Source organism: Saccopteryx leptura, chromosome 6, assembly GCF_036850995.1.
Source record: "Saccopteryx leptura isolate mSacLep1 chromosome 6, mSacLep1_pri_phased_curated, whole genome shotgun sequence".
NCBI classification, from domain to species: domain Eukaryota; kingdom Metazoa; phylum Chordata; class Mammalia; order Chiroptera; family Emballonuridae; genus Saccopteryx; species Saccopteryx leptura.
In genome coordinates this window covers 125972454-125987465 of record NC_089508.1, presented here as the reverse complement: position 1 = coordinate 125987465, position 15012 = coordinate 125972454, and the positions used below count along the sequence as shown (strand labels likewise).

The 15012-nt window shown below is 46.5% G+C and overlaps 1 pseudogene; it reads left to right on the top strand.

Annotated features, from left to right (window-relative positions):
• Positions 1-495: 495 nt before the first annotated feature.
• The window catches only part of LOC136377166 (N-acylneuraminate-9-phosphatase-like), a 39629-nt pseudogene continuing 25112 nt past the window's right edge, over positions 496-15012 (top strand).

The following is a 15012-nucleotide window of genomic DNA, read 5'->3' as shown; positions in this document are numbered from 1 at the left end:
GCTCAGCCGGGTCTCATCTCTTGTATGTGCTTGCCGGTGCAGCTGCCCAGCTAGGCAGGCAGCAAGGTGGACGGCTGCCAGGACGTGTGGCCCTGGGAGACGCTGCTTTTGGTGCTGTGCGCAGCCCGAAGACTTGGGCGCCATGCTGAGCGCAGCACCGAGAACCTTTCTGGGCCCAGCGCGGTAGTCTGAGCGGGTGGTGAGAACCAAGCTGGCTGCTGCCCCTGCTGCCCTGCGCCTGCGTCTACGTGAGCCCGCGGCTGCCCCTGCTGCCCTGCGCCTGCGTCTACGTGAGCCCGCGGCTGCCCCTGCACTGTCCAGGGAGCTGCAGATTCATCCGCTGAAGCTGGACGCAGATCATGTGTGGCTGCTGGGCGAAGCCGGCCGGGTGTACTTCTGGGACAGGGGCAGGGGCAGGTGAGTGTGACTGCGGAAGGAAGTGGAGGGAGACCCCTTGATGTGACTAGAGCTGACCAGGGGTTCCCTTGCTCCGGCATGGACAGCTGGTCCACCAGTCTGGAAGCAGGGCTGGAGCAGTGGCTGTTGGAGGCTCTGGAAGGCCTGCCCATGGCTGAGGTGGCCGAAGTTGGCTAACACACTGTATGTGTGTGTGAATGGTGAGTGACCGGTGCTTCTCCAAAGAAGCTCGGGTCTTGTAGCCCGCAAACCTTCCTTCCCTTTCAGTTTTGGGAGAGGGGGCCTAGGCAGGCCTTCTTTCAAGCTCATCCCACATCAGTCAGCTCAGTCACTCATGACTCCTGCATGCCTCTGAAGTTGAGCCCCTCTGCAACCTCCATCACCTGTTCACACTTGGACTGTTCTTATATTGTTACTGGTCTAACTACCTCATCCATCTGCCTCCAGCAAGGACTCTTCTTCTAAAATACCCTGTAAGGAAGAGTTAAAGGGTGAGGGGCAACCTAGCCAAGAAGAATAGCGAGAAAGGCTTTAAGTGTCTAGGTGGCCATGATGTGTGGCTCACAGTAGATACTTTTGTCTTCAGGGAGGATAAAGGTGGTGAATGTGAGCCTTGGTGGTGCCATGGGAAGAGACCTGGGACCAGATGAGGAATTCCACTTTGGATTGTGAGTCCATAGCCTGGCAGATGATCCAGATTCCAGGGCTGTTCAGTGGGGCTTGAAGCTGATGATTTTGTCAAAGGTCTGCATCTGGGCCTCTGACTCCTACTTATATCGCCTGGGGACCTGAAAAACATTTGTATGCCAGCACTGATGCCCCCCCTTATTTTTATTTAATGGGGCTGGGTTGGAATCCTGGCTCCAGAATTACTGGACTGCAGGCAATAGAGCAGATGCTGGAAAGAGCCCAGTGGCAAATCTCACATTTAGGGGTCCAGAAGGAATTTGAGGCCATATGTTTGGTATCATGGTTGGAGCCCAGATGTTTCAAACCAGACTTCCTGGGTTCAGATCATTACTGTGCCAGTTGTGACCTTGGGTGGAGCATTGAAACTCTCTGTGCCTTTAGTTTTCTCATGAATACAGTGGGGACATTGTGTAAAATGAGACTATAGTCATATAACCCTGTGTAGGCTATTCTGTGAATTGAAGATTTATATTTGAGAAGAGCTTAAACACTGGCACAGATTAAAGCACTTGATAACAATCAGCTACTATTGTTAGTGAAGTTTTTGCATTGGGACTGTTGCTACTACTGACAAAATGTAGTGATGTGGAGGCAAGGAGGGTGGGAGCTTCAAGCTGAGGCCTTCCCCAGGACCAGAGGCAGGTGGGGCTGAAGAAAGGGGCAGGGCTCAGGGAATTTGAACAGAGATCATGGGAGAACTTTCAGAGACTCATTTCTGAAGTATGTGCATGTGTGTGGTGGGAGGAGTGTGGAGACCAATTTAGTAACAAAGTCTAAAAGTGAAAATAAAGAGGAAGGTTCAGCAAGAGACTTCCTTTAAAGAAAAGGGTGACCTGAGGGCACTTCAGGGACAAGGGAACTTGTTAAGACAAGGATGCTGCTGATCCTGAGGGAGGAATTCTCTCTTTAGATGCTAACTTGGCTGAGCAGACCTCAGTTGTCACCAGGGAGCTAGTGGGGTGTAGGGGAGTTTGGAGAGATGCAAGGGGGTTAGGAGGTGGATGGAGGATTTCAGCCTCTTTAATGGGCACTGCTGGGAAAACAGCTGAGTTAGGCTTGTGTGCTGGTTTCCTGGCTGCAAGGACTTTGCATGATTAGTCCTTTGTTTATTCACTCACCTGTCTCTGCGAGCGTCCAATAAATGGGCATGTCCAGACGCTTTCCAGCTCCGCAGTTCCTCTGCCATCAGCCTGAATTCAGTGCGAACCTGCCTTGCCTCAACCACCAGCATTACAGCCCCCCTTCAATCTCTCTTTCAGAAACTGGGAACATTTATATCTGGAGCTGGAATGAATCAGGGCAGCTGGTTCTGCCCACCAGAACCTGGCAGAGGATAGAAAGAAAGTTGCTGAGGAATGTGAGTCTCAACTCTTTCTTTTTTTCCCCATTGATTTGAGAGAGACGGAAGAAGAGGGAGAGAGAGAGATAGGGGGAAGAAGAGACACGTCATCTCATTGTTCCACTTAGTTTTGTTTAGTTGTGTACTCATTTATCCATTCATTGGTTGACTCTCATATGTGCCCTAACTGGGGATCAAACCTGTGACCTCAGTGCACCAGAAGATCCTCTGTCTACTGAGGCATTTGGCCAGGGCTAAGTCTCACCTTTTCTTAAAAATTAATTTCAGAGAGATGTGCCCTGATCAAAGATTGAATCTGCAACTTTGTTGTTTTAGGATGATGTTCTTCAGTGATCAGCAAACTCATTAGTCAACAGAGCCAAATATCAACAGTGCAACGATTGAAATTTCTTTTGAGAGCCAAATTTTTTAAACTTAAACTATATAGGTAGGTACATTCATTATTGAGGTAGTGCCCGCATGTGGTATTTTGTGGAAGAGCCATACTCAAGGGGCCAAAGAGCCACATGTGGCTTGCGAGCTGCAGTTTGCCGACCAGGGCTCTGATTGAGCTAACTGGCCTGGGCTGAGTCTCAACTCTTGACTTCCACACATTTCTATTATTCTCGACTCCAGGCCATATGCTGGACTGAGCTTACAGAGATACCAGGACACTGAGCACCTTATGGGAGTGGGGGCATTGCAAGGCTGGTACCCACACACTTGTCCACTCCAGCTCTTTCTGGGAACATAGGGGTTGGGAGTATCAGATTTGGAGCTAAATAATATTGTGCTTTATAGGGCTGTTGTATTAGAATAATTGTGTCAATGCTCAGTAAGTGTTAGCCATCAGTGCCATCATCACTCTCATTGCTTCTCTGAAGCCACTGGACTGCATGAAGATGGTTTTGAAAGTGAAGGGAAGAACCGGGGCTGAGGATGGAGCCCCCACCCCCTTCGTAGCCATGCAGTCCTTTCCAGCTTCACTGGACCACCCCTTGGGTTCAGACACAGTCAAGGCCAGCTGTGGATCTCAGAACACAGCAGTGGTCATGAGTGAGTGGGACTGGGGGGGCAGTTCAGGAAGTCAGTACACCCTGCTGTATAGCTGGTGATTACAGAAAAGGGTGTGGTCCCTAAATCACTACTAATGTAGGCATTCTGGACAGGTGCTGAGAAGCTTGCTCTCAGCAAGTGGGGTCCCAACCTCCCTTTGAGTGCAGCAGTGTCAGTCAGGCCCCAGTGGTTCTTCCTTTTGGGGGACAAGCTAGTGTTGTCCAGCCCCTGTGCACAGGCACAGACATGCCCCCAGCCAGCTCGTCATCTGAGAGTAGGGCCTGCCCAGTCCAGCTGTTAAAACTCCTAAACTCCATAGCTGTCAGATGCACCTGACATATAGGAAGGTGAAATTTTTCCATCTGGATCCTTTACCACCCCTAATGTGACAGTTGAGAAAAGACAGAGAGACTGTGTTGCGTTCTGCCAAACAAATCTCATGTGTGAATCTTCCAACTTTGTTCTTTCTTAAGACTGTTTTGGCTGTTGGAATCCCTTGCAACTCTGTCAATTTGAAGATGTGCTTTTATATTTCTGGGAGAAAAAAGTGCTTGGGATTTTGATGCTATTGTAAATGAAATTTTTAAATTTTATTTTATAATCATTACTAACATACAGAAATATAATAGATTTTTATATTGATCCTATATCCTATAATTTTGCTGAATTTATTAGCCCAAATTGATTTTTTTATTTTTTTTTATTTTTAAACTTTTATTTTTTACAGGGACAGAGAGAGAGTCAGAGAGAAAAATAGAAAGGAACAGACAGACAGGAATGGAGAGAGATGAGAAGCATCAATCATCAGTTTTTCGTTGCAACACCTTAGTTGTTCATTGATTGCTTTCTCATATGTGCCTTGACTGTGGGTCTTCAGCAGACCGAGTAACCCCTTGCTTGAGCCAGCGACCTTGGGTCCAAGCTGGTGAGCTTTTGCTCAAACCAGATGAGCCCGTGTTCAAGCTGGTGACCTCGGGGTCTTGAACCTGGGTCCTCTGCATCCCAGTCCGACGTTCTATTCACTGCGCCACTGCCTGGTCAGGCCCAAATTGATTTTTTTTGTAGATTCTTTAGGATCTTCTATATATAAGATCATGTCATCTGTGAATAAAGATAGTTTTACCTCTTTCTTTCTAATGTGGATACATTTTGTTTACTTTTATCGCGTAATTGCTCTGGTTAGAACTTCCAGTGTAATGTTGAATAGGAATGAAAAAGTGAGTATCCTTGCCTTTCTCTTGATCTTTGAGGAAAAACTTTCAGTCTTTTACCATTGACATAATTTTATTTTTATTTTTAGTGAGAGAGAGACAGACAGAAAGGGAGAGAGATGAGAAGCATCAACTCGTAGTTGTGTCACTTTAGTTGTTCATTGATTGTTTCTCATACATTCCTAGATGGGGTGGAGAAGGGGCTCCAGCTGAGCCAGTGACCCCTTGCTCAAGCCAGTGACCATGGGATCATATTGATGATCCCACGTTCAAGCCGTGTGAGCTTGCACTCAAGACTGAGACCTTAGGATTCCGAACCTGGGACCTCAGTGTCGCAGGTCAATGGTCTATCCACTGTGCCACCATTGGTCAGGCTTGAGTATGATTTTAGCTGTTGGTTTTTGGTAAATGCCTGTTGTCATGTTGAGGAAATTCTTTTTTAGTCCTAGTTTGTTGAGTGTTTTTATCACAAAAAGGTGTGGGAGTTTGTCAAATGATCTTTCTGTATTTCTTTAGATAGTCATGTGCTTTCCCTCCTTCATTCTATTAACACAGTAAATTATCAATATATTAATAGGTTTTTGTATGTGAGCCATGCTTGCAGTTTGGGGTGTGGTAGGATGTGTGGGGGCAGGGCGGACTGTCCCCATTGTGCCCAGAGCAGTGGCACTATAGGGCAGAAGGAAGGTGTGGATTCCAGGTGCCAGGCCATTACAAAGCACAGCAAAGAGAGCACACAGGGTCAGCAGCAATGTCAGCTACCAAACAGGGACTGAGGAGTCTAACATGTGATCGAGGCAGGGGCTGGCAAAAAAGCTTCTAAGGCACAATGAAGGTGAAGGCAATGCTCACAACCTACACCACCGACGTAGGTTCTGGAGGCTTCTCCAGTCTGCCCAGGGTGCATCACTGGCCATCTCACTCACTGCCCGTGGAGGTGGAGCACAAGCGCATGTTAGGGCAGGAAAGATGGTGACCTAGGCCTGGGCAGGGCAAAGCCAGAGGAAACCCTGGTTGAGGTTTGTAGCAGTCCTGATCTGAAAATCAGTCATCCAACCTAGGTATAGGGGCAAAAGATGAATCGAACCATCATGTATCTGTTTCCCTTTGAAGTTTCCCTCAGGATAGGTAGCACTCTCACTTGTATAACCAAGCAGTTTTTAAGTAAAGTAAGTGACTAAAGGTCTTGGGGCTGAAACAATCTCAACCTATTCTCAAACTTTAAATGGTTAAGAAGCCCACTTCCTGGAGTGAAGCCAGGTGTGGAATGCAAGTACCTAGTGGGCCACTTTTGGTAAGCAGAACTAGTGCTGTGGGATGAACTGAATGCCAGGTTAAGGCGCCCAATGCTGACATTCATCAGACCCCAGAAAATGTGTTGGTTGATATAGACAGTATGATGGTGACCATGGAGGTCCGAATCCACTAAGGAGTGTGTAACAACTCATCTGCCGAATCAACTAGCCCTGAAAATGGATGGCACTGGGGCATGGGCCCATACACAGCTGCTGCAGGCAGTCCAGGATGTGAATGGCAGATGACACTATCCAGAAAGATGAGGATGGGGAGCAGAGTGCCAGTCTGTGGAAAACAGGTTCCCCCTTCCCCATGTGCCTCCCACCTCACAGATGATACCCTTCTACAAGTAACAGGGCCACTGTAGTAAGCCTTGAAGCCTAGGGCACAGGCCTGGGTGGAGCTGTCACAGGTGCAGATCTTGGTGGTATTAGCAAATATTCAAATGAGAACCTTAGAGGCTAAGTGAGAAAGGGTTCCATGTGAACAACAGTTAAACATGGGTCAGTCAGTTCTGAGAGGTAGGCGAGCACTGATCCAAAGGGACAGGTGATGGCCTCAGTTGACCTCAGCGAGTTGAAAGAGAGTCAGGTTCAGATCCCTGAATCTGGGGTATCAGAAATGGATGCCTTGAGGGGTCTGATGCAGGAATGCAATTGATTCTGGAGAAGCTGGGAGCCCTGGGGAGAGTTCTCTTTCTTTGTGCAAAGCGGGGTGCCCTGGAATGGATTTGCCTTGAGAGAGGGCCCTGTGCCTTAGAAAGCATTCCAGTTCTGGCGGTATCTAAGGAGCTCTCACAGGCCCTTGAAGATCTAGGGTAGAGGGTGTAAATCTCACATGGGTCTGTATCAATATCCACAGCAAGCCTCCAAGGTGAATAACCTCTGGCATGTTGGGAAAATGTAGGTAAGGGAAGTTGGCAAGCCAGATCTGAAATTTTGGGATAAGAACTGGCTCTAAGGGCTGGGTGGCCTGGCTCAGGTGTGAAGTGGGGCTGAGCTCTAGCATGGCTTGAGGAGGTGCTGCTGCACCCTGCACATACATCTTGGGCACCCCTGTCCTTCTCCACCCAACTCATGCAGCTTCCACCCTCCCCACCACCTCTGGCCTTCCTGGAGTTCAGTGGTGGGAGGACAGTGCAGTGGGTGGGGGAGGAAAGTGGGGCCCCTGCGGGAGTGAAATCTCTGTAGATCCCTGTGGGCTTGCAGCAGTGTGGATTCTGGCCATGAGCAGGTCCCTTCCTGTGGGTCACCCTGCTATGGCAGGCATCATGGCCCCAGGGAGGTATCCTTCCCCATCCTCCCCCACTGCCCTCACCTTTCTTGCTGCTGCAGAGGTCCAGCATGCTGGTCTCCCCAATGCTGCAGGGTCCTATCTTGGACTGAGGTTCTATGCAATGCCTTGGCTGGCGTCTAGCATTCAACTTAGAACTAAGCAAACCAGGGGAATCCTACTTTTATTTAAAACAAAGCATTGCAAAAACCCATGGTGAGTCTTCCGTCCAGTGCTTTGAATGTCTAAATGAAGAAATCCAATGAAGCATGGGTAAACAGCAGGAGTAACTATGACTCTCTTAAGGTAGCCAAATGCCTCGTCATCAATTAATGACATGCATGAATGGATAAATGTGATTCCCACCCCACTCTCCATACCTACCATCCAGTGGAAACCACAGTCAAGGGGATGGGCTTGGCTGAATCAACCTGGAAGGATTCTGTTGAGGTTGACTCGAGTCTGTCAGGAAAAAGAAACATGAGGGCTATAGAATAAGTAGGAGTCCCTTGGTGCCCTCCTGTCCTTGTAAGGGGGTGAGTTGGTGTCTGAAGTCTTGGGGGCCACCAGTGAAATACCATGACTCTTATTGTTTTCCCACTGACCCTGTGAGGCATGGTGGAGGCAGGGCTTGGGGAACAGTCCCAGGTTTGACTGGGGTGGAACACTTGTCAAATGGTAATGCAGGTATGCGAAGGTGAGCTCAGGGAGGACAGAAATCTCTGGTGGAGCAGCAGGGCAAACTCTCACTTGATTTTGATAGTCAGTACAAATAAAGACTATGATGAAAGTTCGGCCTCATTATTCGCTGACCTTTTGGGTTTTAAGCTAGAGGTGTCAGAAGGGTTACCACAGGGGTAACTGGTTTGTGGTGGCCAAACATTCATAGCAAATGTTGCTTTTTGATCCTTTGATGTTGTCTCTTCCCGTTATTATGAAGCAGAATTCACAAGTGTTAGATTGTTCAACCACTAATAGGGACAGTGAGCTGCATTGAGACAGGTTAGTTTTACCCTACTGATGATGTGGTGTTGCCATGGTAATCCTGGTCAGTATGAGAGAAACTGTAGGTTTAAATATTTGGGGCATGTGCTTGGCTGAGGCACCAGTGGGGTGAAGCTGCCATCTGTGGGATTATGACTGAACTCCTCTAAGTCAGAATTCTGCCCAGGCAGAACTATAGGGCAGTGCTGTGGAGCCTCAGTTGGCCTAAGATTACCTGCCCCCATCACCCCTGAGAGCAGGCCACTGGGCACATTCCTCACCTGTGGCTTGGTGTGCTCCATTTGCACTAAGACCATCCTGTAAGCATAGATAAAGGTGAAATGGTTACCAGAGGGAGGTGTATGAGGGAGGGGAATGAAGAAGGACAAATATACAGTGATGACAAATGATTTGACTTTGGGTGATGGGCACACACCACAAATCACCTGTTCAAATGCTATAGAAATGTTTACCTGAAACCTATGTACTGTTATTGATCAATGTCAACCCATTAAATTTAATTTCTAAATTAAAAAAAAGACCATCAGGTGGGACCAGCCGTTTTCCCTGGGAAATGGGTGTGGCCAGAAAAGGGGCCACCCCCTCGCCCATCATGCAAGGCATGTTCTTGGGAACATGGTGCTAAACCAATCCTAGATGACCTGCACCTGGGCTGGGGTTCCCTAAGTAGCAGCATAGCTCCCTCGCTGCCATTTACTAGAGACCAGCCCTGGACACAAAGGTTTGTCTTTCCATCCTTTCCTGCCACCACCCACGCAATGCAGCAAGGTGAGAAAATATAGGGGGCGGCAGCGACAGTTCTCACATGTCCTTTGACGTCTACTTCCCTTTGGCCGCTTGACTTCCTCCTCTTCTTTGACTCTGCTGGGGCTTTAAGAAACGGCTGGGACAAGGGACAGGATGTGGGGCAGCACCAATAAGCCGGGATTGTGCTCCCTTCCCAGGGGTGCCACAGGCCCACACTTCAGTGCCAGTGCATGACCAGAAGTCCAATACTAGCTTTGAACCCATATGCCCTTTCCCCCTCCACTGCTTCTGTTTCACATTCTGGTCAGCCTGTAGTCCATGGTGCACACCCAGGATGGTTTGCCAATTGTGATGGTCTACCAGTTGACAGCAACTCCTCCCTAACTGTCCAGGACTTAGACGCACAGTATAGGCTCCCAGTTTGACCAGCCTACCAGTCCTGTACTTTGCCACCCAGCTAACATGTTGACTTTTCTACAACTATTTGTAGGTGACACATGGTTGAGGGAAGGGACACTGTGGGGTGCAATGGGGGTGGGTCAGAGAATCTGTAGAAGGGGTAGGTAAGGACAGGAGGTAAGTGTTAACTATTTATTTTTAAGTATAGTTGGTACACAGAACTACATCACTTGTGTACAATATGTAAGACAGTTGCCCCACAAAGTCTGGTCAGTTCTTGTTACCATGCAATCTTATCACAACATTATAAATTTATATATTTTGTCTATAAAAAACAGAGAAATACTATCATCATTGTTGCAATTACCACCATTTCTATTCCATATTTATTGTTTAGCATTATTTCCTGGTAGAGATGATGAAAGAAAGCAAACCCAATCATTTCTCTGCCCACAAAGGGTACCTCTTGACCAAAGATGATGCTGGAAAGACAGGCAGGAGGGATGTGCCTCACTTCCAGGAAATTTCTAAATTTGCCTGGGACTGCTCACTTTCCCACCCAGGGTAAAATTTTTTAAAGTTTACCCAGTGGCTCTTCATCAGCACAAAAGGAGTTTGTTCTTGATCTGGAAACTATCTCTCTCCCAGGGGTGTCTGGACATAAAAGAAAGGCAGTAAGTGAAGGGGGGGATATATTTTCAAAGCCCCCTTTCACTGCCATGGATTGAAAGGAGGCCAGGCTCCTGAGCTGACAGCCAGGCATCTCCACATGGTCACTGCTTAATCCCTTCTGCTAGGTGGCTGCTTTTATACCCTCCAAAGAAAAGAGGTCAACCAGATGGCAGGTTGACAATGGGAGAGGACGTTAAGGACAGACATTAGCAGGGGAAGGGTGTAGGAAATGACCTGAGAGTGGTGTGGCAACTTACAGTGGGCAGGGACAGGCAGTCTAAAGGTGCATGGTAAGTAGTCATAATGGCAGTGGTCATTGTTTTTATTTACATACATTATCATTTATAAATAACACATAAAAATGTAAATATGTGATTAACCATTATGCTTTCTGTAATGATCACTTTGTTGTTGTTGTTATATGTATAAGCTTTCCCCAACCTGGAGAGGTATTTGGTGGCCTGAAGTGGAGACAGAGGTTCCTGGCTGGAAACCCCAAACCGTATATACTTCTGGAAGCAACAGGCTAGTCCCAAAAAGTCAAGACTGACCTGTCAGCCTCTCATTTTTGATCAGTTTTTTTGCCTCCAACTGAGAACTTCCTGTCCTGACTCCCTCCAACTGGGCCCAACAGGGGAAAGCAAACATGCTCCACCTCATGGAATATGCCTCACATCCCTTTTCCAGTCAGCCTGCTCACCTCTTACTGCCCCAGGCCGTGCCACCCAGCTCTAATTTGTAGGGACCTTCCTGTTTGGCCACCATAAGTCTTTCTACTCTTGCCCCTGCCTTCTATTTCAGTCTCTGCCAAATGCAAGCAGTGGGGTGGGGCGGGACAAGTCGGGTAGGGCAGGGTGGCAGCCTACTACCTAGTATTACAGTCCGTAAGTAGTTCTTGTTCTCTGTGTGGGTGATCTTTGTTTAATTCCACACAAGTTACTTTTTGGTAGTGTTTGGGAAAAACAAATAAGAAAACACTGAGAATAATACCCATGCACAGTGTCATTAACCAACCAGTTTCTTTGGTGCCCTGAACAGGAGATGGAACCTGCAATCTTGGCATGTTGGGATGATGCTCTAACTGACTGAGTTACCCAGCCAGGGCCTTGGGGTTCAATCAGTCCCTTCTTCCTTTATTCCCCACTGACTCTGCCCCCCGACCCAATACCATCTCACATCACCACCACCACCAAAGTAGTAAATGATTCAAGAATTAATCCAACTCAAAAGTTACATGTTAATCCATAGTGAAAAATGCTGTGAAAGGCAAGGTGGGTAGGCTATTTCTTTAAATGTCAAATAGCTCTCCCTTGCCTTTTGAATTACAGCACATACGCCTACTGTCATTGACAATTTCCATTCTCCTTGAGAGGAAGAAAATAGACCATATTGCTGAACTCTGGCTTTTCACACTGTAGATGACCCTCTTCCATAGATGCAAGTTCTGATTTGTTTTTTATTTAAATGGTGATAAAAATAGACCACCTACAACAGTGGTCCCCAACCTTTTTGGGGCCAGGGACTGGTTTAATGTCAGAAAATATTTTCACGGACTGGCCTTTAGGGTGGGATGGATAAATGTATCATGTGACCAAGACAAGGGTCAAGAATGAGTCTTAGACGGATGTAACAGAGGGAATCTGGTCATTTTTAAAAAATAGAACATCGTTCAGACTTAAATATAAATAAAATGGAAATAATGTAAGTTATTTATTCTTTCTCTGCAGACTGGTACCAAATGGCCCACGGACTGGTACCGGTCCGTGGCCTGGGGGTTGGGGACCACTGACCTACAACATCTCTTCTTTACTGTTTATGAGCACACAGTTCACTGGCATTAATTACACTTACATCCTCCACATCACATCCACTCTTTTGGTTCAATTATTAAAACATCCCTAGGATCATGACTTAGAGCAGGGGTTGGGAACCTATGGCTCACAAGCCAGATGTGGCTCTTTTGATGGCTGCATCAGGCTTGCAGACAAATCTTTAATAAAAAAAAATAGGACGTCAGAGTAATGGCACGGTAGGAAGCGACACCGATAAATCTCCCCCAAAACTCAACAAGATCTTCAACCAGAAACAGAAAAACCTATCCTTGGAGCCTCCAGATGTTTCGCAATATACCCGAAGGTAGGGTCGAGCGAAAAATTAGCTAAATATATAATCAAACCCCGAAGGAAATAGGGAGTAAGAAATGCTCTGCCTTCCTCACTAACCTAAATAGGGCTGCTTCCACTGGAACTGAGAGTATAGAAACTAAGGCAGGCAAAGGGGGTGAATAGATCCAGGCCGCGGCACAAACAGCTGAACCAGGCTATGGCATGGAGATTCAAGTCGAGGAAAAACTGCCTGTGGCAACCCAGGCAATACAAGCTAACATTCGCGCCAAACCCAGACAAAGAAAGACAAGTGGGGCAGCCATTTTCCCCAATCTCCTGGTTGGCACTCGCAGATAGTGGGCAAGAGATTCCTTCGAAATCCCTGGGAGTGGGTGCCCGTGTTATCCCACAGAGAGGCAGAGTCAGAGGCCTTTGTGTGGGCCGAAAGCAGAATCTCCGGGCAGCCCCAGCACCCTGAAAAAGCCATGCACGGGGAGGGAGCGAGAGCCAATTCCAACGCTGGAACTTTTCCATGCGGGCAGGGGTTTCACTCAAAGTGTGAGGCGCCCGGCCTGATATCCTGGTCTGCGCGCATGGAGAGTGGGCAAGAGATTCCTCCAATTGCCTCGGGAGTGGGCACCCGTGTTATCCCACGGAAGGGCAGAGGCAGGGGCCTTTGTGTGGGCCAAAAGCGGAACCTCCAGCCCGCCCCAGCGCCTTGAAAAAGCCGCGCACGGGGAGGGAGCGAGAGCCAATTCTAACGTTGGAACTTTTCCATGCGGGCAGGGGTTTCACTCAAAGTGTGAAACTGCCAGCCTGAAATCCTGGTCTGCGCACAGATAGTGAGCAAGAGTTTCCTCCAAGCGCCCCGGGAGTGGGCGCCCGCCCGTGTTACCGGACAGAGTGGCAGAGCCAGAGGTCTTTGAGTGGGCGGAAGCCCCGCCTGATTATGCTAGCAGCTCTGACTGACTGAGCCTTACCCAGAGCCCTGTGCTGAGTGGGAATAGAGTGGGGAGTTGCCAGCTCTTTGAGCCTCTTACTATCCAGGCAGAGGCAGCAGCAACCCCATAGCTGGATTATCAGGCTACTAATTGAGGAAGGACAGACTAGGAGAGAGGCTCCAGGAACACAGACTCTCTCACTGTCGGAGCCTATAAATGCTAATGAGCCTTGACTGTCAACGAGACTGAACCACAATACATGACATCGCCATAGAGACTTATCAACTGCAAACCTCTACCTGAGCGTGCCAAAGGGGCAGAACCCGGGGTACAGAGTCACCGACCAGGAAGAGGGAGAGAAAAGAAAAAGCAAAAAGATAACCTCTCAAAATCAAGAATAATCCACAGACTTTGTAATCTATCCCATTTTATTATATTTGTTCGTTTGTTTCTCTTATCTTCATTCTTGATTTTTTTTTTTCCTCCTCCAATTTGGTCATTTAACTCTCTGCCGGTCTTACTCTCTCCTCTCCTTGAACTACACTACCCATAAGTGTTACATCTCCCATTATCTTTTCTTTCCTCTTCCTTTCTCTCTATGAGGGTTGCACTCCAAAACCCTTAACTCTCTCTCTCTCTCTCCTCTTTTTTCTTTTTTCTTCTTTTAGTGGTTCCCTCTTTTTTTCTCTCTCTCTCTCTTTCTTTTCTCCCTCTATATTAGTTTCTTCCTTTCTCCTTTACATCTCCTCTTATTCAAACCTCAATAATGAACAAATTATCTTATCTGGGACTCAAACTTATGTTTGTGGCATTTTGGGGGGTTTTTACTTCACCTTTTTAACTCACTAGCAGTGCTCCCATCCCTGGCCCTCCATTTTATCTAGTTCTTGTTCCACTAAATACAATAGTAATTTTTTAATTTGTCCCCCCCATTTTCCTATTTCCCTCTTATTCCTCTCATCATAATTCTTAGTCAACCAACACCTAAAAGCAAATCATTTTATTCTTGACCCAAATTTTTTCCTTATTTGCTTTTTGTGGGTCCATACCCCCCCTTTTTTTTCTTTTTTCTTTTTTTTTTTTGCCCTTTATTACTTCTCCCCAATTCAGGCCCTCCATTACAGGCATTGTTTGTTCTATTTAGTACAATATAATTCACAGTTTACCACAAGATTTTCTCAAGAAAGAGGGGAGAGAAGAGGAGAGGAAAAAAGGAGGGGGGGAATAATTTCCTTTTTTAAAATTTTTATTTTATTTTATTTTTCTTTATTTCATTATTAATTTTTTTTAAAAAAAACCACAACTTTTTTGATTTTTTATTTTTTTAACTTTTTATTCTTTATTAAATCTCATTAATACTATCAACAAAATCACCCTCAGATGCCATTAAGGAAGAGAAAATCGAATATCATGGATACAAAAGAAAGAGAGGTAACACAGATAGATGAGGAAAAATCTATGGAGAAAAAATTTAATATATTGGAAACCTTGGAGTTAAACGACAGAGAATTTAAAATAGAAATCCTAAAAATACTCAGAGATATACAAGAAAACACAGAAAGGCAATTTAGGGAGCTCAGAGAACAACTCAATGAACACAAAGAATATATTTCCAAGGAAATTGAAACTATAAAAACAAATCAAACAGAGATGAAAAACTCAATTCACGAGCTGAAAAACAAAGTAACAAGCTTAGCTAATAGAACAGGCCAGATAGAAGGTAGGATTAGTGAAATAGAAGACAAGCAACTTGAGGCACAACAGAGAGAAGAAGAAAGAGACTCAAAAATTTAAAAAAATGAGATAGCCCTACAGGAATTATCTGACTCCATCAAAAAGAATAACATAAGAATAATAGGTAT